The sequence below is a fragment of the Enhydra lutris genome, unplaced genomic scaffold, assembly GCF_002288905.1.
Source record: "Enhydra lutris kenyoni isolate GAN:26980312 unplaced genomic scaffold, ASM228890v2 scaffoldscaffold90, whole genome shotgun sequence".
NCBI lineage: Eukaryota > Metazoa > Chordata > Mammalia > Carnivora > Mustelidae > Enhydra > Enhydra lutris.
Genome location: NW_019154174.1, coordinates 2,324,201 through 2,351,993, shown reverse-complemented (window position 1 = coordinate 2,351,993; position 27,793 = coordinate 2,324,201). Strand labels below are relative to the sequence as shown.

Genomic DNA, 27,793 nt, shown 5'->3' with positions numbered 1-27,793 from the left:
TAATGATTGTTCTCTGTTTACTTGCTATCTAACAAAACATTTTGTAGTTTCACTCTATTAGCAAAGCATTCTCAATCTCAATGTTCCCAGCTTGCTGCTCCTATAAAATACAGACTGTCCCCAGAGCTTTTATTTCAACAAGTCTGAACTTGCCTTATGCTTCATCTTCAACGTGAACCATAGACACTAAAGCAGTTGGGCAGGAGAGTGATGTCCTGAGTACTTTTTATGACTAGCAGCCATGGCAACCATCAGATGTCAACCTTTTATTTTGGAATATGAGTTGCATGAGTGTGCTGTTGTGTTAAATTATTGTGTCTACTACTGCCCTGTGTATTTTTGAACTAAAACAAAAATATTTTGACTTCCCTGAAGACCTGTAATAGTTATTTAGTTGCAGTAGCTTACAAGTATTACCTCATCATTTATTTAATGCTCACAGAAACTTCTGCTGGAAGTTTAGGAAAATTATGGGACCTGCCCAGGTGTGACAAAGCTAAGATTCATATTGTGACTCATTGGGTTTAACCCCTGTGATGATGGACCAGGGACTTCTGAAAATCCGCTCCTCCATAAATGGCAATGAGAATACTGGCAAAATTGTCAGATTAACTTTCTCAAAACTTCAGAAATTAACTAAGGTTCACAGCAATCTAAGAAGCATTTGTTTAAGAAAATCACCCGAATCTTCGCAAGAACAGCAAGCTTTGTGGCAGTTTGAATTATGCTAATCACACATCACCTCTCCTCAGCTACACAGTAGCCTTGAAAGCCAGTAGCCTTGCAACTTTGGTAGTGGTGTAAACCAGCAGCTCAGCAACCACTTGAATGGCGAAAGGGTCTGGTGTTCCTTAAAGCCCCATCCTCAGAGAATTGCTACCATTTGATATGTCAGCTCACTGAGAATCTCCTCAGGCCTTACCTTTATTTGACCAGATTCAGAGCTTGCTCAGTCTCACCCCCAGAATATTTGTTCAGAACAATCAGCAGTAGTTGTTTAACATCGCAGGTACCTGGGTGGCTCAGTTGGTTGAGCATCTGCCTTTGGCCTGGGTCGTGATCTCAGGGGCCTGGAATCCGGCCTCTAGTCAGGCTCCCTGCTCAGTGGGGAGTCTGCTTGTCCCTCTCCCTTTGTCCATCCCCCCCCTTTCATGTGCTCACTCTCTCTCTCAAATAAATAAATAAAAAATTTTAAAGATTACAGGTACTTAGCTGAGGTGGTATTATTTGACATTAACAAAAGGCTAACCAAAAAAACATAAAGGAAAAGGATGGCCAAAGGAGTCTTTGAAAAACTCCAACATATCCCTCGGAATCTGTAAGGCTCTACACATATTTAAGGCTCTACATATATTTAGGGCTTTGCACATATCCAAGAAAGACCTATGAAGGTCTTAATTAATCTCTTGCCTCTAGCTAATTAATCTCTTGCCTCTAGCTAACCTTGAGGCTCTATGCAAGCAGGAAGGGCGTACTAAGGCAGAGTTATTAATTGCTTAATGGACCAGTGAAAATGTACCACAACAGACACAGAGAGAAAAGGCTGAGAGACACACCAATTCAAGGGACTTAAAGAAATCTTATTCCAGGGGCGCCTGAGTGTCTCAATCAGTTAAGCCTCTGCCTTCAGCTCAGGTAATGATTCTGGAGTCCTGGGATCGAGCCCAGCATTGGGCTCCCTGCTCAGTGGGGAGTCTGTTTCTCCCTTTCCCTCTGCCCCCGCCACCTTGTGCTCTGTCCGTCAAACACATGATTTAAAAAAATCTTAAAAAAAAGAAATCTCATTCTAGCCATTAGCTGACTACTAAGCTAATGGAACTGAGACACAACAATGATCCAAACTCTACAGAACTATTCCAGGAAAGTCAGTAAACAGTAACAACAATAAACGCTGGGGTTGGGAGGATTTGATTTCCATAGTTGTCACATTGTAATATTTTACATTTCAAGTCTTCAACTAAAAATTAAAAAACACACAAACAGGGAGGTATGGCCTATACACAAGAAAAATAAAAGCAGTCAGTAGACACAGCCCCTGAGGAAGCCCAGACACTGGGGTAACTAGACAAAGAGTTTAAATGTACATGTACAAGTTTAGCTCTTGTAAGTACATTCCAAAAAATAAAGGAAATCATGTATAAAGACTTAATGCAAGAAAACAATGTCTCATCACATAGAGAATATCTAATAAAAAGATGGAAATTATATAAGGAAAAAAGAAATTCCTGAGCAATAACTGAAATGAAAAATTGGCAGAAGACTCAGCAAATTCAAAGACAAGTCAATTGAAATGATTTAATCTGAGAAGCAGAAAAATAATAATAAATGAATAGAACAATTGAGAGACCAATGGGGGTGGGGCCCAGGGTGGCTCAGTTGTTAAGTGTCCGCCTTCGGCTGAGACCAACGGGACATTACCAGGTCTTCCAGCAAATATATCATGGGAGTCCTAGGAGGAGAAAAGAGAAAGAAAGGAGTTGAAAGAATAACTGAAAAAATAAGGACTGAAATCTCTCCAAATTTGATGAAAAGTTTAAATTTGCACATTGAAGAATCTCAACAAATTCCAGGTAGGATAGATTTTAAGTAAGCCACACATAGACAAATCATAGTAAAAAACCAAAGACATAAAATCATGAAAAACAGCAGGAAAAAAGTGTATTTCCCTATCCACAAGATCCTCAATACTGCTGACACCTGACTTCTCATCAGAAACCCTGTCATCCCACTGCTCTCTGTGGCCAGGTAGGCAAGCACTTACTAGATGCAATTAGTTCTGACAGACTCTGTTGGGTTTGTGTGTCTGCTTTATAACCCTTGTGTTTCCAATTTTCTGTGGCACAGCTTTTACTTGTAGTGATGACATGCTTTATAATCATCCTCATTGTGGCAACAGACATGCTCAGACTGGTTCAGTTTAATCTTTTCAGCAGTGTCTAGATCTATAGATGACGAGAGGCAGAAGCCTCTTTGGTTAAGATACCCACTCAACAGGCTAAGACTCATTATGACTTCCTTTTGTGTGTAATGATATACAGGTGAGCTACTGAGAGGCATGTGGGATGCTGTAGTTCCTAGTTTGGTTTCCTTTTTCCTATTGTGTGCAAGTCTTTTATTTGGCTGGATTGGTTACCTAGGAAACAGCTGCAGGGTAAAGATGGATTGGCTGTTTGAGAAATGGAATTACAGACCCCTTACAGAAGCAAAAGACCTGTTGGATAAAACAAAACAAAAATCAGTGAATGAGCTTGTGCCTAAATTATTAATGAGTGCACTTTAGGAAATCACCCCAAGACAAGGTCTGTTGAAGAAACTATTTAATGCTATGTGATTTTAAATATAGCTCGTTTTTAATTCTTTTAAGTCCACCAATTGCTTATTAATTCCTGCTTCATGCCCACTGCTGCAGGCCATTCTGGGGGTGACCAGTCAAGTAGAGGGGTCAGTTCCTTCCTTCAAAGCCCATTTTCTGTTTGAGGTAAAAAGAAGTTACCTTAAAATCAAGTACAAGATTGTGTGATGTGTCCAGAGAATTTGGAGGTTGTAAAAGATCTTGGCTAGTCAACATAAGCGATGGATTTGAATCTACAAGCGGGACATAATTCTTTGAGGTAAAAGATGAGATTTAAAGACCTCGTGTGAGTTTGGGTACTAACAGTACCACAATTTACAAGATGTAATAGTAGCAGCACAGGTACATTTGCAGATCTCTTTCCACAGACAGCTTATAGAAAATATGTGACTATGATAGAAACTATGTTGATTTAGAGGCTTACTCATGAAAAAGAACTTCAGCAAAATGTTGAGTCTTTGTACTAACCTGTATAATTTATTTAGGGAAAGTCTATTTTCACTGTAAGTGTGACAGAGTATTAGTTTTTAGGATCTCTAACCACTATAACAGTGCTCGACACAAAGACATTCAATAATTCACAATTTTGTGAATTGCTTTTCTTATAACAGCATATCTTATGACTATCAGCTAGCTTAAGCTTTCTTTTCTTCCAGAACGTAGCTGCGGAGTGTTTGATCTCAATTTGTGGTAATAAGGACTTTTGTAAATACAGGAACATAATTCTTTTAAAAGCGAACATCTGTCAGCTTATTTCCATTTGCTTTGTGGAAGGGATAGCTCTAATTTTCATTTTCTTACTTGTTCTGTTTGTATTCACCTGGTGTGGTATGCCAGTCAGGAGGGGAAGCAGGAACAATCCCACTCAGATCTACAGGCACAGGAGGTTATGTTAAATTTGAGCCCTGACGCTCTTTGTCATGTCCATAAACAGAAAGTAAGAAGTAACCTAAGATGGGGCGCCTGGGTGACTCAGTGGGTTAAGCCTGTGCCTTCAGCTCAGGTCATGATCACAGGGCGAATGTCTTTTGTTGTTGGTATTGTCATTATTTTTGTTCAAATTGAGAAAATAATTAAGACCCAAAAAAAAAAAAAAAAGATGCAGAAATCTGTTATGCTTTCAATGGTTCCAGAAATTTCTTGTGTTTTAAGCAACATTTTCCCATTTGCACTTGCTTTTAAAGGGAGAAAGAAACAGTTTTCACTCAAAAGTAACATTTTAATTGTTCTTAATGGGAAGAGAATAAAATAAATATTTTCCCCTTATCTGGTTTTCTGTAAATTAATTTACCCCAAGTTTGATAGAGGAGTTCCTTGGATTTGATACAAGAACATGTTTATGTAAAAATAGCACCTAATGGCCTCTGCCTTCGGCTCAGGTCACGATCCCAGGGTCCTGGGATCGAGCCCCACATTGGGCTCTCTGCTCCACAGGGACTCTGCTTCCTCCTCTCTCTCTATGCCTGCCTCTCTGCCTACTTGTGATTTCTGTCAAATAAATAAATAAAATCTTTTAAAAAAAAATAGCACCTAATGTTTTACAAAAATTGTCATCATGTTATGTAAATTGGAGAAGGGGCATTTGAAAAATTATCACTAATGACTTTATGCTTTTCTGCTGAAGCATACTAGTAATGGTTTAGCAATCTGAACACTTGTGCATTGCACAGGAATTGTTGAACTTACCACAGGGAGGAACCTACTAGTTTTCCCAACATTTTCTTGAATTTAATTGAAAAGTATTTCTATTGTAATATTCTTAGGCCTTTCTTTTTCTTTTTTTAGATTTTATTTATATATTTATTTATTTATTTATTTATTTATTTATTTATTTTTAAAGATTTTATGTATTTGTCAGAGTGAGCACAAGCAGACAGAGTGGCAGGCAGAGGCAGATGGAGAAGCAGGCTCCCGCTGAGCAAGGAGCCCAACGTGGGACTCGATCCCAGGACGCTGGGATCATGACCTGAGCCGAAGGCAGCTGCTCAACCAACTGAGCCACCCAGGCGTCCCTATTTATTTATTTTAGAACAAGAGCTTGCAAGCCAGGGGAGGTCCAGAGGGAGAGGGAGAGAGAATCTCAAGCAGACTCTGTGCTGAGTACAGAGCCCACTGTGGGGCTCAGTCCCAGGACACTGATATCATGACCTGAGCCAAAACCAAGAGTTGGATGCTTAACCAACCAACCCCCCCAGGCACCCCTGTTCTTAGGCCTTTTAACTTTAATAAAATATATTGGTTCTAATATTTAAACCATTATTTAATTTTATCTGTATATTATGAGTAGACGTATTTCAAGTTTGTCTACAGTTTCCTGAAAGGTGTTTTTCTCCTCATCCAAAAATCAGATAATATAGAGTGAGTCTTGGATCTGCGAATAGAAGAGTTCCAGTTCTTTTGGCTAGTGTGTAAGCTCAGCAAGACCAGGAGCCCCATCTGTCTTATTCACTGTTGTTTCCCTGGAGCCCAGAACACTCACTGCCTCGTACAAAGTACTCTGAAAAGTATTTGCTTAATGAATGACTGAAAGAACTGCGTTTTGTGGGTTTTGTGAGGTGTTGTTTTTTTTTTTTTAAGTTCACTTTGTATGTTAAGTGTAACTACAATGGAATGCTGAATAGTGAGACTCAGTGGAATTAAATGCCTGAGTGAACTACACAGAAATAAGATTTAAGGACTAAAGGAGTGTTGGTGGGGGATACTTCTCAGGAATGCCAAACCCATTAAAATACTCCCACCTTTTGCATCTCCCCAGGAGCACTCACTGTGGGCCTCGTGCGACAGTGTCAGACAATCCATGGACGAGACCGGACGTGCATCCCACCTCGGCTTCCCCCAGAGTGGGTCACCACACTGTTTTTTATCATCATGGGAATCATTTCATTGACTGTCACATGTGGTTTGCTGGTGGCTTCCCACTGGCGGAGAGAAGCTACAAAATATGCCCGATGGATAGCATTCACTGGAAGTAAGTAATCTGTGCTTACTAAATTACTAGAAGGCATGCACACTGGTATTTAATGAAGATATCAAGTATCAGTCATAAGGACTCCATAATCATCAAAGAGCACCACTTGCTGTGGCCGTCATATAGACTACACAGTCCCATCAGTTCTTCAGAATTCTCACCACAAGATCAAGACATCCAAAACATTAATTGCTTTGTATGAAACGCTCTATTAATGAATTTTGGTTTTGCTCACATTGTGACATAAGCGTTCCAGGTCTGGGCTCAGAGCTATCACTATCCTAAGTCTTTTACTCTTCTTGAAGGTATTGGTATCCTCTACCAAATAAAAGTAAATCTAGAACAAAATGTACAGAAATATAAATTAGATTAAGGTGGTGATTTGTTTTTTAATATTAATTTTGAGTTTCTACTGTGAGTTGTGCGACCATTGAAAAAACCGACACATTTGGTTAATAGTTATTTATCAACATTTCATACTCCATTAAGCTCTGCCCCAGGGTATGATATATATATTATACGTTCTCTTGTACTCTACAAAATTAATTTAATTTCCCAGCACATCAGGGGCTTTTCCCAAGTTAAAAGCAGCAAAAAATGCACAAAGGGGGGCACCTGGGTGGCTCAGTGGGTTAAAGCCTCTGCCTTCGGCTCAGGTCATGATCTCAGGGTTCTGGGATCAAGCCCCACATCGGGCTCTCTCTGCTCAGCGGGGAGCCTGCTTCCTCCTCTCTCTCTGCCTGCCTCTCTGCCTACTTGTGATCTCTGTCAAATAAACAAATAGAATCTTAAAAAAAAAAAATGCACAAAGGAAAGATATTTCTGTAATTTTGCTTTCTTGCTTCTTTCTAAAGCAATTTTGTCCGCCCCGACCCAGGGGATATTTGTCAGTGTCTGGAAACATTTTTGATGGTCACAGCTAAGGGGGTCTTACTGGCATCTTGAGTAGAGGCCAGGGATAATGACAAAACCTCCCACAAATGCAAAGGACAGCTCCCCACAACAAAGACTTATGAGGCCCAAAGTGGCAATAGGCCCTGTTGAGAAACTCTGCTCTAAAAAACAGGATAACAGTCCTTATGCCAAATACCACGGGATTTAACTTCTAATTCAGTGCCTTATAATTATATCAGGTTTGCGTAAGTTTTAAAAAGTGACTATTATAACATGGCTTACTTTCACTTGGTATTTTCATTTAGAACTTGTATGGTAGGGGTAAGCCATAATCCCTTGGATCCTTATTAATGTTAAAGCTCAGTTTATCCTTAAAGACCTTAAGACAGAGATATTAGTTCATGAGTCTCAGTTTCTCCCTATCTCTCTATGAAACTCTTTAATGTGTATGTTTCTGGCTCTGTTGTTTTATTTCTCTCTGTACATCTCCCTTAATTTTAAAATTTAGATCAAGTTGACTTTGACTAAAAAAGTCTTCTCCGTTCTTATTAAGAAATGTATAACAAGTTGATGACCTTGTTTGAGGTCAAACAGACCTCCTGAGACCATTCTTTTCTGAATAGTAGGGTCCGCAGGCAGTTGTAGAGACAGTGCTGCTAAATTAATTGATGAAGAATTTTAAGGGACTCTTTACTCACAGATAACAATTACTTATCCAGATAGAATTCATTCTTTAAGGAATAAAATAAAGTCAAAGTGGCAGGATTTAGTTTCTGGATTTAGTTAACATTTGGGAAGGCATATGCTCTGAATACCAAAAATATAAAATGTAATTTAATAATAACACTACTCTAGTATGAGTCAAAGAAAGCATTAAAATGCTTATGTGAGCCTTTGGTTCTTGGAACCCATTAAACAAAGAACTATGGTTATCTTGTTTTTCAATTCCTTTCAACAGATACGTAAGTATATGTAGCTACCTCCAAATGTAATGTGTTTACCCTTTATTTTTTAGTTAAATAATATAAAACTTCTAAAAATAATATGTGCCTATGATACATAATTCAAAGCCTAAGAAAGGATTGCCAGGGGGAAAGTAAGTCTCATGTGTGGCTTCATGACCTTGCCATTTAGTACCTCTTTGCTGGAAGCAACTATTGTTACCAGTTTCTGGGATTTCCTACCAGAGGTGTCCTCTGCATAGAAACATATATGTATATATGTGAATGTTCTATGAATATATATTCTATTTATACTGTTCTGTACCTTGGTTTTTTAGCTGAGCAATATATTCATAGTTAATGTCATCTAAGTAAGCATAGGGCTGTGTTACTCTTCTCAGCTTCCTTAAATACATTGTTTTTGTTACCAGAGCTAGTCCACTAGGGTGGCAGTTCTGAGAGGCATCTAACTCCCCCTGATATTTCCATTCAGCCTTTGAAAATGTACTTTATTTCTGTTGTATATATTTCCATTCCTCTTAAACTGTAGTTTTGGTAAAAATATCAGGGTAACATTTTCTAACAGGTTTATACAGTGGGGAACTCTCTCAGAGAAGAGCCACACGTGATGCAGCCTGCCTGTGGGGGCAAGGGTAACAAAGATGTGTCTTTTTCTTCAAGTCTGACCCTTATCCTTAACTCTGCCACTGTAGTTTACATTCCCATCTCCCAGTAAACTCAGTATCTGAGTCTCACCATCAAGAAATCTCCGCCATGGAAGATAAGAAGTGATGTATTTATAGTCTTATATAGGACCCAAAATTTAATTGTCAAAAGTTGATAGATATTATCAGCATTAATAATATTTTAAGATCTAGGGAGCCTGGGTGGCTTAGTGGGTTAAGCCTCTGCCTTTGGCTCAGGTTATGATCTCAGAGTCCTGGGATCGAGCCCCACATTGGACTCTCTGCTCAGCAGGGAGCCTGCTTCCCCCTGTCCCTCTGTCTGCCTCTCTGCCTACTTGTGATCTCTCTCTCTGTCAAATAAATAAATAAAATCTTAAAAAAAAAAAAAAATTTGTGGGGCACCTGGGTGGCTCAGTGGGTTAAAGCCTCTGCCTTCGGCTTGGGTCATGATCTCGGGGTCCTGGGATCGAGCCCCACGTCAGGCCTCCAGCCCCATGTCGGGCTCCTTGCTCAGCGGGGAGCCTGCTTCTCCCTCTCTCTCTCTGTCTGCCTCTGCCTACTTGTGATTTCTCTGTCTGTTAAATAAATAAATAAATACATCTTTTAAAAAAAATAATATTTTAAGATCTAAAGTAACCTCACAGGTCCCAAGAGCTTAAAAGAAAACTCATCCACTTATACTAAATCTTCCCAGAAGTATAGAGAACCTAACTCTTTGGATTAAAAACCAAGATTAGGGGCGCCTGGGTGGCTCAGTGGGTTAAGCCGCTGCCTTCGGCTCAGGTCATGATCTCGGAGTCCTGGGATCGAGTCCCACATCGGGCTCTCTGCTCAGCAGGGAGCCTGCTTCCTCCTGTCTCTCTGCCTGCCTCTCTGCCTGCTTGTGATCTCTGTCTGTCAAATAAATAAATAAATAAATCTAAAAAAAATAAAAATAAAAACCAAGATTAGATCAAATAGAAGTTTACTGCTTCCTTAGTATTTGATTAAGCTTTTCCTAACTAATTGGGAAAGTATTTAACTCTTGTAAAATATTAAACTCTACTTTAAATATAATCATTAAATGATTACTCCATTATGAAGGATAGATTTTTATTTTAGAGCAGAAAGTAGAAAAAGATAGGAGTGAAGTTGGCACATTAACAGGATAAACAATTGTAATATCTGCATATCTCTAAGCACTTCTAAATTATATGTGTTTCTTGAGATTATATGAGTCAACATTAACAAATTGTTTTTAAAGTAATAACTTTATCCCATTGTTTTTCGGTTAGATTGTGTATAGCTACTTGGATTACGGTTTCATTTTATTTACCAAACCATATTAAGGCATAAGAATTGTTAGAAATTGGTGATATATAACACTGATAAATGGGCATCGAGAGCACTAATGGTCTTGCTGCTGACGGTACAACAGAAAGGCCAAAAGATCTAATACTTAATATGTGAATTTTTCATTTGTTCCTTTGTAGGCACCTGAAAGAGTACAAATTCACTTATGTAACATTATTTGATGTGGTTGTTGGCCCAAAATGAAGTCGGCTGTCTGTATAATATAAGATAATCCATCTAGGTGGTGCAAAGCTAACAAGAATGCTGATGTGTTCTATAAACCAGTGTATTAATTAAGAAAATGTTACTTTTTAATACCTTGGATATTACCCTAGAGGTATTTCTTCCAGGAAAAGATTCCTAATTGGCTGTTTAAGGTCTCTCCTATTAAATTTGTTGATTGATTAACACACAAAAAAAATTTAGGACAACTGTCAGCTGCTGTATTTATCCAGGACTTTGTCTGTATTCCTGGGGATATGTTTAACTTGGAGGAAGTTTCTCATTCGGTTAATAATGGAAAGCTTCACCCCTTCACATGCAGTGAGTATAGTAACCTGTCTTCATATTATGCTGAAGAAATGTTTCTGCCTCCAAAGAAATTTGAAGGACTATGAACCTTTGACCAGTGTACTTTCAAAAAGCATGAAACAGTCTCTTGGGAAAGCTAGCCTATCAACAGGTAATTTGTGTACAGTAGGAAGAGTGTTTCTTTGGTAGCCCTGGGCCACAAGCTGTTTGCTTAAACAGAGGGCTGTGGAATTCTGCCCAGATGCTGGGTTTTCTGATACCTTTCTAGAAACATTTTAGCAAATAATATATTTCATTGTGTTTGCATACAAAATGCAAAGAAGTCCCCCCCCCCGCCCCATTTTAACCTGTGTACTCAGAAAACCTGAGATTTTATTTTTTTCTAACATTGTCCATAATGAGAGAGAACCACTCTTGACAGTTTACTAATCATCTCAGAAGTCTGAGGTTCTTTCCACTAAGTGATAAATAAGAGTAAGATAAATAGTACTATATTTGTACCTTTTCTCCAATTCCTTCTAATATCAACAGAGAGGAACAGAGAATTGGCAGAGTAATAACTGATAATATGCAACATTTATTCAGAACTTACTATCAACCTGGCACAGTGCCAGGGACTTGACATTGTTTTGTTTATCCTTCTGGTATTTACCCCATTTTTAGAAGGGAACCAGAAACCTAAGATTGCACAGTTAATAAGTAGTGGAACCAGAACACAGCCCCTCTCTAATTCTAGCTCGAGCCCTTAGTCACTATTTTAAGTGGTCAAGTATAGTTTATGCACAACCTGAAATTAATACATGTCTGCTAAATATACAGGAATTCAATTTTTTAATTAAAATTTAAAAAAAGAATAGTTTGTATAAGCACTTACTTAGTAAGTTTGGAGACCTTTCTTAATGCTGATACTCAAAATCATCCTAACATGTATTAAAGGCTAGCACAGCTTTTCCTATATATAATTGTTAGGCTTTGGGGATATTCGTGATCTGTAGAAGATGTAAAATCTTTTGACAAGTGGTCAATGTTTTAACAGGTTTGGCCATGTTATCAACCCACAACCCTTCTTATAAACTTCCTTTGTGCCAGATTTTCATTGTTTTCTTAGTCACCAAACCATGTTACTAATGTTGTGTTTTGGTTTGTTTTACAGTGATCCTTTTCTGTATGGCCGCCCTAATATTTCCGATAGGATTTTACATCAATGAAGTCGGAGGTCAACCTTATAAATTACCCAACAACACAGTAGTTGGGTCATCATATGTACTTTTTGTCTTATCAATTTTCTTTACAATAGTAGGACTTCTATTTGCTGGCAAAGTTTGTTTACCAGGCTGATGAATGTCTAAACTGCTCAACTCTTCTATTATTTTTTATTTTATTTTATTTTTTTATTTTTGGAGGGGGGAGGACAAAGGCAAGGCGTCTGAGTAGTCCTCTCGTAGGAAGGCACTTAGATGAAACTGATGCTGAACAGGAAAAAAAAAATGCTTTGATTTGTTCTCACTATGCACTTTGGATTTAAAAACAAAACAAACAAACAAAAAACAAAAAAACAATAAGGAGAGCCTTTTCCATAACCAAATACAGACAATATTGACTAAATCTCCTGAGCATATTCAGGCAGTCAGGTCTGCACTGTGATAGCAACCTAGTGAAGGAGAATGCTTTATACTAAAAAGCATGTGGCCCTTTGTGACTCTGTTGTTCTGTTTTTAACGTCTAATAATTGATGAAAAAAAAAGTCTAAGTATTTATGAATCATGGTGGACCAGAGGGTTACAAGAGAAGTTCATGTGGGGCTGGCCTCACCTCCTAAGAAATTAGTGTTCACAGCTTCCTTGTAATGGTATGAGCCTTTGGCACCAGAATGATTTGCTGTTGCATTACTACACCAAGAAGCCAATAGATCAAAACTTGTTTGCTAAAATGTATGTAAAAATCCTGAAATTCCCTATTCTCTGTGTACAAAACAAAACAAAACAAAAATCAAACACTAATAAGAGACATGTTGTTGGGGGTGGGTGGGTGGGGGAAATATTCCTTATATTTATATAAATATATATAATATATATATTTTGCTGATGCAGTATACAGTGTGTATATATGTGTGTGTATGTGTGTGTGTGTGTGTGTATGTGTGTGTAAATTTATATACACACACATGCAAACAGTTCCTGGAAGAGAACTCTGAATGCTTTGCTAGCAAAACACTGTGGTGTGCAAACTAGAACTCAATAGAAAAAAAAAGCCATTTATCTGAAGGCTGCATAGTGGAGAGAGTCTTCAGTTTACCTCATTCTTTGTAGCAGCCCTTGATTTTAACAGGTTTTGTAATAGGTACAAATAATCCCATATCTTTTTAGGTCCAATTTTAAGTTAAGCTAAAATTCTTTTTAGGATTAATTTATTTGTATATGATAGTAGAAGGTAAGATCATGTAAAACCTTATAATTTGGGGAATCTGACACTATTTAAATTATTGGCAACTGTCGTCTGTTGTACAGGGGTTCTCTTTTTCTACCGGCTCAGTCTGTTACATCAGTAATGCATTTTCTATGTTCAAGCACACAACTTTACATAAATACAAAGTTCACTAGTAAGATCAATTTATAATACTTTGGCTGTCTACAACACTAACTGCACTCTGCTCTAAGAACTAAATGTATGTTCTTTTCATGTAAGCATTATTAATATATCTCCTTTACCAAAAAACCTGAGCAATACAATATTTTCTTTATATGCTATATGCCTTTGTTTGCTAAAAGCTAACATTTTTGCATTTACTTTAAAGGGCTGTACTAAACCCACAGCTTTACGTTTTTTCCTAGAAGCAGCATTGCAGCAAACCCCCGAATCCACAAATAGTTTTAAAATACGGTATTTTTCTTCTCCACATTTCCATGCTTTCATATCAGTGCTTAGTTCTTTTTCCAGATGAACACTATAGGTAATCTCCTGTTTGAAATGTGGGGCAGGAGTCTCTTTCTTGGCAATGGAGCTAAGTTTTTCTCCTTTCTAGTGAAATGGCAACCCAAATGTCCCTATTAGTAGAGTTAGAGTCCTGTGTAGTCCATGCTTCACACAAACAGAAACGAATGCACTGTTTTTTTGAAAGCTCAATTATAAATTATAAAAGGGTTACTTCATAAATGGGGCTGCCTCCTCAGATATTCAGAGTATAAAATGGAGGAGCCTGATGTGTTTCACACTGGCTTGTTTGACGTTCATATATCTTACTGTTAATTCAACAGTATTTTATTGTGAAAGAAAACCCCAGTGTTTCAGCTCACTCAGGAGTCAGGGTAAGAGGTGAACCACCACTGTGGTGCATTCCTTGAGTGTTCTGGGGGAAGGTCACACTTTTCCTTCCCAGGGTCAAAGAAACCTTTGGGAAATGACTGAAGGAGACTATTTTCCCCCAAGTATTATGATGTCTAGTTAATTCTGAGAATACCACTGGATTCTGTGTTCCTTGGACATTTGGGATTGCAGTTCCCATTGTGATTTGATTGGTTCTCAATCGAATGGATCACTTTGAAGGAAAGCTTTGGTTGTCACCATTATACCACTGAGATAAAGTGTTAGCAAAGTATGGTTCAGCTTAATTTATAATATGACCAAGAGCTTTTCTCTTCCAAAAGATGAATCTTATTGTAAATAGTTTCTCAAAATATTTTTAACTGGATCATGAGCATGGGGAGAGAAAGTTTCTCAGCTGCTAAGAATTTCCCCACTGTTTACTTCTGTCACTTACAGTGGTAATGCATATAAGATGACAAAATTTAAGGTTTTATTTGTATCTATTACCCAAACCATCAAGTTGTCTTTAATTTCATCATGTCTTGGAGGTCCAGTGCATAAAGGGCTGATAGAGGAACACTCCCTCTAACCAGTCAGCACACTACCCAGGATTGAGACCATCCCATAAAGTAGTATGTGAAGTCAAATCTTTGTACTCTTCCAGACCAAACAATGAAATGGATTCATTCATATAAAATTCTATAAATCCTGTAAGTGGAAAGATAGACAACTGTCAGCAGTTGCTTTTAAAAAGGTCACTATAATAAGTACTATATAGTACAGTATTAATTTATAGCAGGAAATCATATCTTGTAAACTGTATATAAAACACTGTTTTATGGTGCAATCATTTGTCAAACTTTTGTCTGTTACATTGTTTTTAGAGTGTGTGCATTCTTCTCATACCTAAGAACGTCACTGTAAAATCTGCTGAAAACTATAGGTTTTATTTGCACAAGACTTAAATTAGTTTGGAATTTTTGGAAGCTCCTATTGAACATGCCTAAACATCTGTAAACATGAAAAAATCTTCAATTCATTAAAAGCAAACATTTCAGTATGATTCTTTCCAAAGGTAATCCATGTTCTATGTTGTTAATGTGTGTAGTAATTTTTCTGACTCGTCTTCTTATCCTATTTTCTCTTCCATTTGTTTTGTTTTTGAAGGATGGCTCTTTTTTTTTTTTTTAAATGTTCTAAATGACCAAAACGCTTCATTGATTTTTACCCTTTTACCTAAAGCTTTGATATCCCTGCTTGATGTTCTGTGAATTCACTGCTTAATATCTTAAGTAAAATAATAGTCCTGGTGACATACAGTCTATTGATTTAGAGAAAAGGCCCTGAAAAAGTATTGGAAACTAACTTTAGATATACTTTTAGCTATTATTTTGCATCGTGGGCTTCATGGGAAGAACATGTTGCATTTATTTTGTCTTTATTAAAAGACTACTAGCCACAAGTTACTCCGATTGTAGTAACTGTTTTATCAACCCACTTTGATCTTCTTTTAAAAATTAAATTTACATTCACAGTTCAAAACAGTAAGCTGTCTTTCAGAACTAATTTTTGAAGGATAAAAATATATGAAGGAAAAACATGGCCTGTGTAGGTTGGATTCCCTACACAGGACTTATTAGTTGTATCACCTCAAGAGATTTTAGAGTTTGTGATCAAGGTCTGTATATTACCCCAAATTTTATTAAGAATTGTTTTCTAATTGGTTATAACATTTTTCACTTAATAGTTTCAAAACAAATTGTTAATACAAACTGTATAAAATGAACATAATTTTCTTCACTTGTATTTTTGTTATTGAGCAAGTTTATCAAAATAAATTGTCTACTAAAGAAACTAAAAAGGCTCCTATTGCTTTGAAATAAGCTTTGATTTTAAAAATTCGTCTCAGGGCGCCTGGGTGGCTCAGTGGGTTGGGCCTCTGCCTTCGGCTCAGGTGGTGATCTCAGGGTCCTGGGATCGAGCCCCACATCGGGCTCTCTGCTCAGCGGGGAGCCTGCTTCCTCCTCCTCTCTCTCTCTGCCTGCCTCTCTGCCTACTTGTGATCTCTCTGTCTGTCAAATAAATAAATAAAATCTTTAAAAAAATAAAAATATAAATTCATTTCAGAAGTTGATTTCTTACAGAGGTTTTACATATTCACACAGTGATACTGCTCTGCCCCTTGGTTTTGTTTTGTTAGCATTGGTTAGGGAGAAGATCTCCCTCTTCTTCCACTCCCGCTCCTGGCTCCCTCCTTGGGAAGAGATGCTGGTAATATTCCAGAACATGGATTAGGGCATGTTTACCAGTAAGAAGAGTCAATCAGCAATAAGAGCCCACATATATGTGGCTCTCTCTTCGACATCATGATTTTATGAACTGAGAGAGATCCACTGAGCCAAGGCCCTCAAAGCCAGCCGTCTTGCCTTTCTCCCTTGCACATAGACCTAGGACCATTCGTCTTTGCTTCAGTCTCCTGTTTCTACTTCACTGCAGTCCAAAGGATTTGGCTTCCAAAATTTTAAAATTTGGGTTGAAGGAGAGGACAGAGGGCTCAAGTCTTTAGACTCATACACGTGCTCCGTCACAGCTTTACTGTAGCATTCTTGAGCCGTCTCAGGATTAGCCCAGCCAAATAATAACTAATAAAGCACTACATTTACCCTTTGCTGCTGTTTATTCTTTATAACGGCCCTTACAGGAACCTCTCAGGGAGTTGGAAGATAAAGACAAAGTAGGATTTGGATGTTCTTGAGTTCTGGATCATAAAGGCATCTTAGGGTACCAGTCATCCCCATTTGCCTGAGACTGAGGGGTTTCCTGGGAAATGAGACTTTTGGTGTTCTAACTGGGAAAGTTCCAGGCAAAAGGGATGAGCTGATCACCCTATCTTCACACTATCCAAATCTACCCTGGTGTATAACACAAAAAAAAACAGACTGGCTTTAAAAACAATAACATGAGGGTGCCTGGCTGGCTCAATTGGTGGAGCATACAATTCTTGATCTCGAAATCATGAGTTCAAGCCCCACATTGGGGCCAAGAAAACCATAATAACATGAGTCCATAGACACCTCATTTGACTTAGTCTTCCACTAACTCTGTTCTAACTACTGTATGAGGAGATGATAGGAAAAACACCAAGACTAGAAGACTGGGTTCCTCTCATGCAAAGTCAACTCTTCTGGGTCACAGTTACCCAGCAACAAAATAAAAGTAGGTATTTAAAAATGGTATCAAAGATAGAAAGCATAATGCTGTATTATTTTTTTTTAGAGTTTTGGTTCTTTTCCCAGGAGGAGAAAACAATGGGATGGTATTTTCAAGCATATTCAAGTTTTCTACAATTCAGCAGACGGACTGAATCCGCAGACGGAGGACCCAAGATTAAATTTCAAGAGATTTTTCATGAGACTCAGAAAATTTTAGAGCTGGATGAAATACAAAAGAGCGCATCCAGTGTTTCCATTTTCCAAATGAAGAAATCAAGGCCTCAGAAGAGCAGACTGTCTTCCCCGAAGTCACACAACAGCAGAGCAGGCACCCCACACAGGAAGAAATGTCTGTGACAAAAAGTCCTTGGACAGTTGACCTAGGACAGCTAGCTGTTCGTGTTCTATAGTATCTGAACCAGTCTTCCTTCCACTAATCTCCATCTATCCCACCCCACTACTATCCCACATTTCTACCAAAATTACCTTAACCCAAAAGAAAGCATATTATTTCTTTGAGTTGCTGTCATTCCCACTCTACAGAATGAAGTGCAAACTTCTTCAGCCTTACTTCCTGATCTGGCTTCAGTCCGTCTCTTCCATCTTTTTACCCACCATTGTATCTCTTCACCTTACACAGCCAAACTAGCTAGTCTCCATTCTTTCACTACACCTGCTCTTTGCCTTGGCCATGACTACACTACCTCCTCCTCGCAGTTTTCCCTAATCCTGCTCATATTTGAAACATAGATAATTTTTTTGTGCTCTCTCTTTGGCTTATACCTCTAATAGAACTTATTTGAGGTGAGTAGACTGCCTGGATTCAAATCTCTGTTCCAAAATACTAGCTGTGTGACCCTTGATAAATCACTTAGCCTCTGTGAGCCTTGGTTTTTTTTTACCTGTAGAATGGGGTTAACAGTACCTATGTCATAGGGTTATTGTTGGTTTAAATGAGAAAGCATGGAAAATGCCTGGCTCGTAGTAAGCATTCAACATTAGTTGCTGCTGTTCTTACTAATAAACATCTCCCTACCACTAGATTATAAACTCTTGAATGTGAGGAATGTGGCTTTCTCATTTCCCTTAGAGACCTGGCACATTCCTTTACATGTGAATTGAATTATCATAATTAAATTTGGCCTAGGTTATAAAGGAAAACTGTGAAACTGTATTTGAGGGACCTAGCCATCTATCTGCCAGGACTGTTTCAGTGAAAATCTTTCTGAAAGCAGAGGCTTTCCTAAATCAGCCCTTGCAAGTCAATGTGGTTATTTTATTGGCAAGTATTTGACTGTATAATATGCCAGTGTCATTGACCTCCTTAGGATTCAAGACCTAGGACCTTTACTACTCAAGATCCTTTGTGGACTGAAGACCCTTTCCTACCGAGTTCATAGTGCTCCACTGTCGATACCAACCCAAAGAGGACCAGGATGATGCAAGCACCCTGTCGATCCTGAGAGAACTCTCTGGAGGCTTCTTCAAGCTTTCGGGTTCTCAGCTGTCTTGAAGCCATATTTGGTATGTTTTGCAAAGACTCGGTTCTGCCAACATGGTTTTAATTATTTCTGCTAAAAGGAATAGATTCAAGGATTTGATCTCATTTTAGATGCAGTTATCCCCAACCGGCCATGTTATGGCCCTTTAGTAAATTCTGCTGTTGTATTTGGTCACTATTACATCAATCCCTATTATCTGTCAGAGCCAGTCAGTAAAATAAATGCTGAGTCCTCACTCTGGCACTCTTTTCTTATTTAAATATTTAATTTGGTTATCTTAGACAATTGACATTATTTTCTTAAATAAATTTAAAAAACAACTCATTCTTTTATATTGCTTGTTCTCTGTGGCAAAATGCAAATGCAGTTGGAGAACCAATCAAAGACAATCCTTTCCATTATGCATAATAAATTGCTCTAGAGGAAAGATAATCCACGGATCTAAGAAAGCTTTTAAGTACCTCATATCTTACTGATGTCGTTAGTGAGTAGTGGACTCCTACTGTGGTGTCACCCCCACTTTACCTCATTTTTGCTGTTTTGGGGTCATCAGTAACTTTTTCTTGTCCCAAGTACTGTTGTGGAGAAGGAAGTTACCATAACCCTAAACTGGGGCAAAGGGATTTTTTTTGTTTTTTTACAGTAACATGTCTGTAAAGTTAAAAAATAATGAGTATAGGAAATTAAAAGTCTCCCCCCATCTACCTTTCAGAAATTACCACTATTAACAGTTTATTAGGTTTCTTACAGATATTTTGCTGTATTTACTGTATATATAGATGCATATACTCTCTGTCCTTTATGTATATAGATAGATAGATGCATGGTGTGTGTGTGTGTGTGTGTGTGTGTGTGTGTGTGTGTGTGTGTGTGTGTGATGATGGCTATGTCTTGTTCAGTTTTAACAAAAGCAAGATCATATTATACATGCCTCCCACCACTTTCTTTTTTACTTATGATGGGTATCTTTCTGTGTCACTAAATATAAATCTGCATTTTTAGTGGCTGTATAGTATGTGTGTGTGTATGTGTGTCCTCCTCCCTTGTTGATTTCATTTAGGTAGTCTCCAAGTTCTTTGCTATTACAAATAATGCTGCTTGAACTTAGGCCTTAGATAACAGGAACTTTCCACATACCATGATAACATGACATTCTAACTGAAGTATATCAACTACCCCATGAAAGTCAGTACATGTATTTTTAAATATTGTGATTAAGAAATAGTGGCACTCAGGGCGCCTGGGTGGCTCAGTGGGTTAAGCCTCTGCCTTCGGCTCAGGTCATGATCTCAGGGTCCTGGGATCGATCCCTGCGTAGGGCTCTCTGCTCAGCAGGGAGCCTGCTTCCTCCTCTCTCTCTCTGCCTGCCTCTCTGCCTACTTGTGATCTCTGTCTGTCAAATAAATAAATGAAATCTTAAAAAAAAAAAAAGAAAGAATGGCACTCAATATGAGTTTGGAGAAGGAAACTAATATTAAATTCAGGTTATGTGTTTTTCCATATGTCATCTTAACCCTCCTCCTAAGGTGAAGTGGAAGTGGTATTTTGTAGACCAGAAAACCATGCATCAAAAGGGGAATGATTTACCCAAGGCTCAGTAACTAATAATGTTGAATCTGGGTTTCAAACCTAGGTTCTCTGACTTCAGAATCGAGAACCACTTCTGTCCTGACTAGTGTGAAGGAAATAAAAATAGCTTGTCCCAGTTGCATGATTTCTTGGCTCAGACATGAGCAGCTGAATCTATGGTTTGCTTCTTCTGCATGTGGAATGCAAGCAGCCATAAAAGGTAGTCCTACTTAGAAGCAACCTATAAATACTATATAATTTGTTGGGGAGAAAAGTATGTAAGTTATTAAGCTGTTTGTGTTCAGTCTTCCATCATTCCCCTCTCACTGTCAAGCTTTCTGCAATCCTGCTAAGTGGTAACTTCACTGATTGGTGAACTAGATGATGTCACCCTTTGATTTTACTGGGACACTTTTGGGAATTGAGCACCCAGGGAAATGTCCCCAAACAGGCTAGATCTTGTCCCCTCTATAGCACTTAAAAAACCAATTAACTAGATCCCGTCTACCCTGTTAATAGGAAATCTTCTGGTTATTGGGTTACCCTAGGATTGTGCAGAGGACCATGGTTCAAATATTAGAAAGCCCCCTCCAGTCATTTGTCATCTGTCCACACTTACTACTGCTGAGAGTTCTAATATTCGAGGCCGAATGGTGCAGGAGTTCTGTGTCCATCCCACCTTCGGGGCATGGTGAAGTTTGGTGAGCTGGGAAGACTTTCTCCCTGGACTAAGGACACATTTCCTCTTAGGTCTTACCATCTCAAAGTGCTGCCACCAAACACTGAGCCAGCCCCTACCCCTTCTGATTTTCAGATACCTGATTTCTTGACCTCTGTCTCTTTCTTCTTCCCTTTTGGCTTTCCTCAGATTGCATATTTGCCTAGTACCCATGTCCCCTTCTTTGGTTCAAACCAAAACAATCCAGCTTTTTTCTTTTTATTTTTTTATTTTTTTTATTTTTATTCATTTGACAGAGAGAGAGAGAGATCACAGGTAGGCAGAGAGGCAGGCAGAGAGAGAGGGAAGCAGGCTCACCGCTGAGCAGAGAGCCCGATGCAGGGCTCGATCCCAGGACCCTGAGATCATGACCTGAGCCGAAGGCAGAGGCTTAACCCACTGAGCCACCCAGGTGCCCCCAATCCAGCTTTTTTCAAGGGGCTGATTGCATCCTCTGGTGTGCAAGACCGGACACAGAAGCCAAGTCTAGCCAATCAGAGCCACAGTGACTGTTTCAGAAATGAGTGGGTCACATGACCAAGCCAAGCCTGGGCCTTGCCTGGAGGTCCTTGGGAAAGAGGTGCTCTTCTTTTAGGGTTGCTAAGTTGGAGGGTGGGAGCTCTGAGTGCTGCTGGTGTCCAAGTTTGCCAAGCACTCATGAAGAGTCTGCTTAAGAATAAGGCCATCAGGGGCGCCTGGGTGGCTCAGTGGGTTAAGCCTCTGCCTTCGGCTCAGGTCATGATCCCAGGGTCCTGGGATCGAGCCCCGCATCGGGCTCCCTGCTCAGCGGGGAGCCTGCTTCCTCCTCTCTCTCTCTGCCTGCCTCTCTGCCTACTGTGATCTCTCCCTGTCTGTCAAATAAATAAATAAAATCTTAAAAAAAAAAAAAAGAATAAGGCCATCACAGAAGAAAGGAGCTGGAAAATGGAGACAGATTTCTATTAACATCGTATTAGCCTTTGGATCAAGCCATGTACGAAACCAGAAAATCCTTTGATTTTTCTGTTGTTTGAGCAGATAAATTCCCTCTTTTCCTTAAGCCAGTCTGAGTTGGGTTTGTCTCTTTAACCTGAAAGAATCTTGATACACTCACGCTTCTCTTGACATTAAACACATCCTTCACCTCCCGTGCTTTGGCACGTCACTTTAATCTCTCAGTTAGCATGGGATTTTATGAAAAAGAAAAATGTAGACTTCAGGCTACTTCTTAACCCAACAAAAAGCACCTGCTACTGGCTTGAAATGGGGAAAATAAAGAAAGCAAAATAGAAGTTAATATCTAAGAAAAAAAAAATGTTGCACAACAATACTGTCTTAGTCTGTTTGAGCTGCTATCACAAAATACCACAGTATAAGGTGGCTTCTGAAACACAAGCCTAATTAGGTGTTAACTAGACTTACTGTAGTATCATTTTTGCAATATATACATCTATTGAATTACAGTATACAGATGAAACTAATCTAATGTTATGTGTCATATCTCAGTTAAAAAAAAAAAAAGAAAAGAAACCAAAGGAGTTTTAAGTGCTGAAGACAAAAATCATCAAAGTCACCCCTATCTGCTTATTCCAGCACAGGAGGATTATAAACTAAATATGGCACAACACTACAGTATCTATCAACAAGTTAAAAGAGCTTTGGAATTCATTTTCTCCCCAGATTTGAAAAAAATCAACAAGGTACTTAGGAACTTACTGTGAACTGAAGAAAAAACTTTGTTTTTAGGGTCTATAGCTTTGAAACTTTGTTTTTAGGGCCCCTACTTTTGAAAATAAAGCCCCTAGATTCATACATTTTACTTTTTGTGTCTTTATCTTACAGAAATAAAAATCTCACAGTGCACAAAGATGTAAAACAGTGTTCATTGCAACATCGCTTTAAAAAAAATTTATTTCTCACAGTTCTGGAGGCTGGAAATCCAAGATCAGGGTGCCAGCGTGGTCCGGTAAGGATCCTCTTCTGAGTTGCAGACTTCTTGTATTCTCAGAGGGCAGAAGGAGCTAGGGGCTCTGTCCTCTTTTATGAGAGCACTAATCCCGTTCTTGAGGGCTCTCCCTCATGACCTAAGTGCCTCCTAGAGGCCCCACCTTCTAATGCCATCACTCTAGGGGCTAAGTTTCCAACATATGAATTTTCAGTGGGTGAGGGGTAGGGGGTGGGGACACACAAACATTCAGACCATTAGCAAATGGTCGTTTAAGGAGAAAGTTACAACAAATCTAAGTGTGTATTCCATAATTTGGAACTTCAAAGTGTGTGAAGCAAAAATAGAATTAATGGGAGAATTAGGAAATCAACACTCAGTATATCTTGGGCAATGGGACCAGGCTACAGCTCCTAAATAAAGACCAGAGGTGGATTCACCCTGATCAGTTTCCAAGAAACTAAGGTAAGAAACCCAATTCCTATTGTGCTCTAATTCCTTACATGGGGCTCAAATGAGCTACAAACCATCTGAGGAGAGCTCAGAAAGAAGGTACCCACACACAGCTTTCCTCTTGCCTGGTCATACAGGCTGAAAATCTTACTCCACTTTATCCCTCCGACATAACTACATCCAGAATACGTGTATCATGTAAGCTTAAGTAGAAAAAAGCAATCACAATGACTTTTCAATGTTGGGTTTTACTTCTTGTAAAATGTTGAGACCTATGTATCCAGGAGCCAAGGAAACTGTATAAGTATAAAACTACCCGTCTTGGGCTCTCCTGTCTTCCAAAATGGTGTCTCAAAGCTAGTCAGCCACTTCCACAGAGGATTTCCAGTACGGTGGGCACAAGGACCCTCACCCCTTGTTCACAGAGTAGCTATTGGTTGGTTGCTCTCAGCCTCTTGTAACTCTCCCCTTTTCTGACTTCCTTACCTCTCTCTGATCTGCCTCCTCTCCTGCCTTGTTGGTTTTGACGAAATGCCCTCCTACACGCCACACTACCCTCAACCCATGACTACTGCTCACAGTGACAGGTGGTAGGTAAGCAGTTTCTATTGGGAAGGGTTTTGTTATTTCTGATCTGACCTTTAGGAGCCCTGCTAGTGTCAACGTTGGAAGAGGTTCTCCACCATGTGATGATTACTGCAAGGAGCACATGTTATAAATGATCAAATTATAGGTTCAGAAAGTGAAGACAGTCATTTGAGAAATTACCTAGATAAACTAAGTGGAGATACCTTAGCCTCTCACAAGCTGGTTGACATGGGGTACATCACTTCATCTCTTGACTTGCATAAAAGAAGGCATTGAAGAAGGTCCCCCAGCTATGGGCGAGAGGCTGGTTACATCATAATCACCTGGGACCATTGTTAAAGATTCATGTTCCCACACTCCACCATAGTTCTGTATCTGTCTCCCAAATGGGAATGTTATGGATGTTTCCCTAGCAAACAACCCAGATGATTCTGATGGGCACCTGGGTTTGGGAACCACAGCAGTAGATGATCTCTTCGGAGGCTAAGAGGTCACTGAGGCCGCTGCTGTATTGGCCAGGTTTGGGTGGGCCTGGACCTGGTGGAGGTGAGGGAATGCCAAACCTCTCTTAGGGTGTGTGTTTGGGGGGGCCCCAGGGAATCTGAGAAAAAGTTGACAGTTACCAGCTTTCCTGCCTGGCACGGCACAGGTTCTCTGCTACCTGTCTTCAGTTCCCACCATGGCAAGGCAGCACATACCAGACTCTACTGGTCTAAACCATCATTTTCTGCTGACCCAGAGAGTCTAGAAATAGAAGTCCAAATTCTGCTTCCAAGCTTCTGTAGGGGTGGAGAAAGCAAAGTGCCTGGGGAAAGGCTGTTAACAAGGAAGTGGTAATGTCTTCCCTGGGGTGAGGGAGTTTTCCCCTGTCCCTGCTTCAGGCAGTGGTGCGGTCTGTTACCTTGGAGACCAGCTAACACTTCCTGGCAGGGCGAGCTCCACCGCTGAGTTGCTTGGAGGAGCATAGAGGAGGTGGGAACCAGGAAAAACAGAGTCCCGGGATGACCAGGGCCCCCTCTCCCAAAGATGGAGAAATAAATGGAGAAATGCAGGTGAGGGTGAGTTTCACAGAGGCGGCAGGATGGTAAGACGGGGTGGGGCACACCCAGACGCTGAGCCTTGGAAAGAGGTTTAGGGAGCCTGGGCCCATGGGCCTCTGCTCCCTATATGCCAGGCGCTGGGCTGCGTGTTGGGGATGCAACCACAGACAAAGAAGTAGTGGGACTGCTGGGGAGAAGGACCATGACATCTTGGTACAAGGCACCCCAGGGCAGCAATAGGAGGAAATGATTTCCTTCCTGGGGGTTGGAGGGCAGAAAATGGGGCCCAGGAAGGACTTGCTGGCTTTTTGTAGGGCTAAGGGTGTTTGTAGAGGTGGGTCCAACTTCAACAAAGAAGGGTATGAAATAGTAAGGTGCATGGAAGTAGAGGTTGCCAGGGCCCATAGAAGGGTAGGCGGTAAGGGGGAGGAGTCAGCAAGGAACGGGTCCTAAAAGAAGAGTAAACATTGCAAGGAAGGTTCAGCTTGATGGTTTGCTGGCAGTGAGGTGCCCCAGTAGGTTCTAAAGAGGTGGACAACTCTGCGTCTCGGAAAAATCATCCTGGCAGCAGAACGTAAAATGGACCGGATGGGGCAAGACTTAGATTGTCTGGCCATTCAAAATACAAACCCAGCGGGGGGATGGTGGGGGGATCTTTGTCCCAGATGTTTAGGAGAACCCAGCTAGTAACAAACCAGGAAGTTAGCTGGAGGTTTTCTCTAATCCACTAACCAGGGCTACTACCTCTTTCCCTTTGCCCGTGATGCCATCTTTTAGGGGCCAGCCTACATATTCTCTTTCCCACTCAAGCCCCATCCCCCAGGGCAGCGTGGCCCACCTTTGTCTAAACCCTAGACCTGCCCTGAATGCACTTATTCAACAAACGTTTTTTGAGCAGCTACTATGTTCTGGGCACTGAGTATACAAAAGACTTCTAGCAGGGACCAACACTAAGTCCCTGCCATCAAGGATCTCTTACTCTTAGTGGGTTGACAGGTGGGAGAGAAAGGTAATAAGCAAACAACGTAGGACTTCAGATGTTAAAACAAAACACATTCTGGAGAAAACAGTAGAGTGGATACTGTTTGAGATGGGATAATTAATGAAGCCCTCTCTAGTGAGGCTTCATTTGAGCAAAGACCGGAGGGTAAGGGCTGTGTCCAGTTCCTCTCTGCCTCCCCAGTACCAGCTCTTTCTGGGACCCAGCAAACACCCTAAAAATGTCCACGGGATAAGTGATGGCTTACATGTCCTATGCTGAAGCCCTTGAAGAAGCAGCACATTGTTCTAACGCTATTCTGCATTTCTATAGTACTCTGTATTTACAAAGCTCTTTGACGTTCTCAGTGTTGGCTTTTGGTCTCTTGACCACTGTGTTGAAGCAGGCAGGGCAGTTACCAGGAACCCCATTCCATTCTGCAGAAGAAGAAACCCAAGGTCTGTTGCTTTCTAGAACACCATATCGTGTCATGAATATTATGCCGACCGCACCCTCCTCCTCCATCAGCCACACCAGTCACCCTAGAACCCAGTCGTGCAGGCGTCTGAATTCATTAGATTGTTAATCACTCACCGAAAAAAGAGAACTGGGACACTGTGGGGCGTCCAGTGCTCACGAGGCATTTCTATTTCAACAGTCTCTGCCACTGGTCTCTCAGCCAAGTTTCCTGAGGGAAAGCCAGATGTTTTTTAAACATTTTTTTTCTAACATTAACAACATTGCTACATTATCTTGGTGCTGCCCCAAAAACAAAGCATCCTCTGAGTAAAAGATTAAAGACCCCAGAGAGAAAAGCAAGTTGCTGTACCATCATTAGACTATTTTATTTAATGATTTCATATGAACACACACACTTATTTTTCAAGCTGCAACTCCTGAGTTTCTCACTTGCTGTGTCTTAGCCAATATTTTTGTGGTTGCAAGTAACAGAAACCTAAATGAGCTAGCTTAAGCAGAAAGATGGGGAGTTAGAAGGAACAGGGTTTTTCATGGCACCCAAGAACAGAAAGTAAAGGCAGTTCTCACAAGTGCCTGGGGCCAGCATTTAGATATTCAAGAACCAAGGCAGTTTCTCAACCTCCCATCCCCGAAGTGTGTATCGCCTGCCAGTTCCTGCTGTCTTGTAACTTATGGTCTAATGGGAGAGAGACAACAATTTTTAAAAATCACACTAAAGAATGTATCATTCTAAGTTAAAAGTATCCTGAAGTATCCTCAAGTTCTGTGAGAGTTTACATAACACTAAAGGAACCTGAAATACGGTGAGAGGGTGAAGAAGAGTCCCCAGCGAAAATGACATTTAGGCTGAATTATCAAGAATAAGTTGGGAGAGGGGGAGGGGATGTTCCAGAGCAAAGACAGCATGTGAAAAGGCCCTGTGGTTAAAGGAAATGTTTACCATTCCAGGAATTGAAGGGAGGGGTCATGGAACACAGAATGGGGGAGCTGGGGAAAAGAGGGAAAGCTGAAGAAGTGGGTGGGCAGCACCCAAATCGTGCAAGACCTCAAATGCCATCATAGGAATCTTAGTCTTCATCCTAGAAATGAAAGGAAGCCTTTGAATAGTTTGAAGCAGGAGGGAGAAGAGGAGGTGTGACGTTGGGTTTGTATTTTTAAAAGATCACTCTGGCTTCAGTGAGAACAGACTGGATTTGAAGGGTCTGAAGGAATTTGGGGAATGTGGGGAGTTAGGGTCCGCTGCAGTCGTCTATGGCAGAGATGACTGTGCCCTGGACAGAGAATGTCACTGGAGACAGATATGTGGACAGGTTGGAGAGTG

At 40.1% G+C, this 27,793-nt stretch overlaps 1 protein-coding gene across 13 annotated transcripts in view; it reads left to right on the top strand.

The window, feature by feature from the left end:
• The first annotated feature begins 6,259 nt into the window (after window positions 1–6,259).
• LOC111162317 (von Willebrand factor A domain containing 3A) overlaps window positions 6,260–27,793 on the top strand; it is a 77,886-nt gene continuing 56,352 nt past the window's right edge. For 10 of the 13 annotated variants that reach the window (XR_002641567.1, XM_022526664.1, XM_022526663.1 and 7 more), the window contains exons 1-2: window positions 6,260–6,320; window positions 17,304–18,743. The gene's annotated coding sequence lies outside the window, so the exon portion shown is untranslated. Of the gene's footprint in view, window positions 6,321–17,006; window positions 18,744–22,922; window positions 22,954–27,793 lie in introns of those variants that run through there. The other 3 variants (XM_022526660.1, XM_022526658.1, XM_022526661.1) reach the window with 3 other exon arrangements.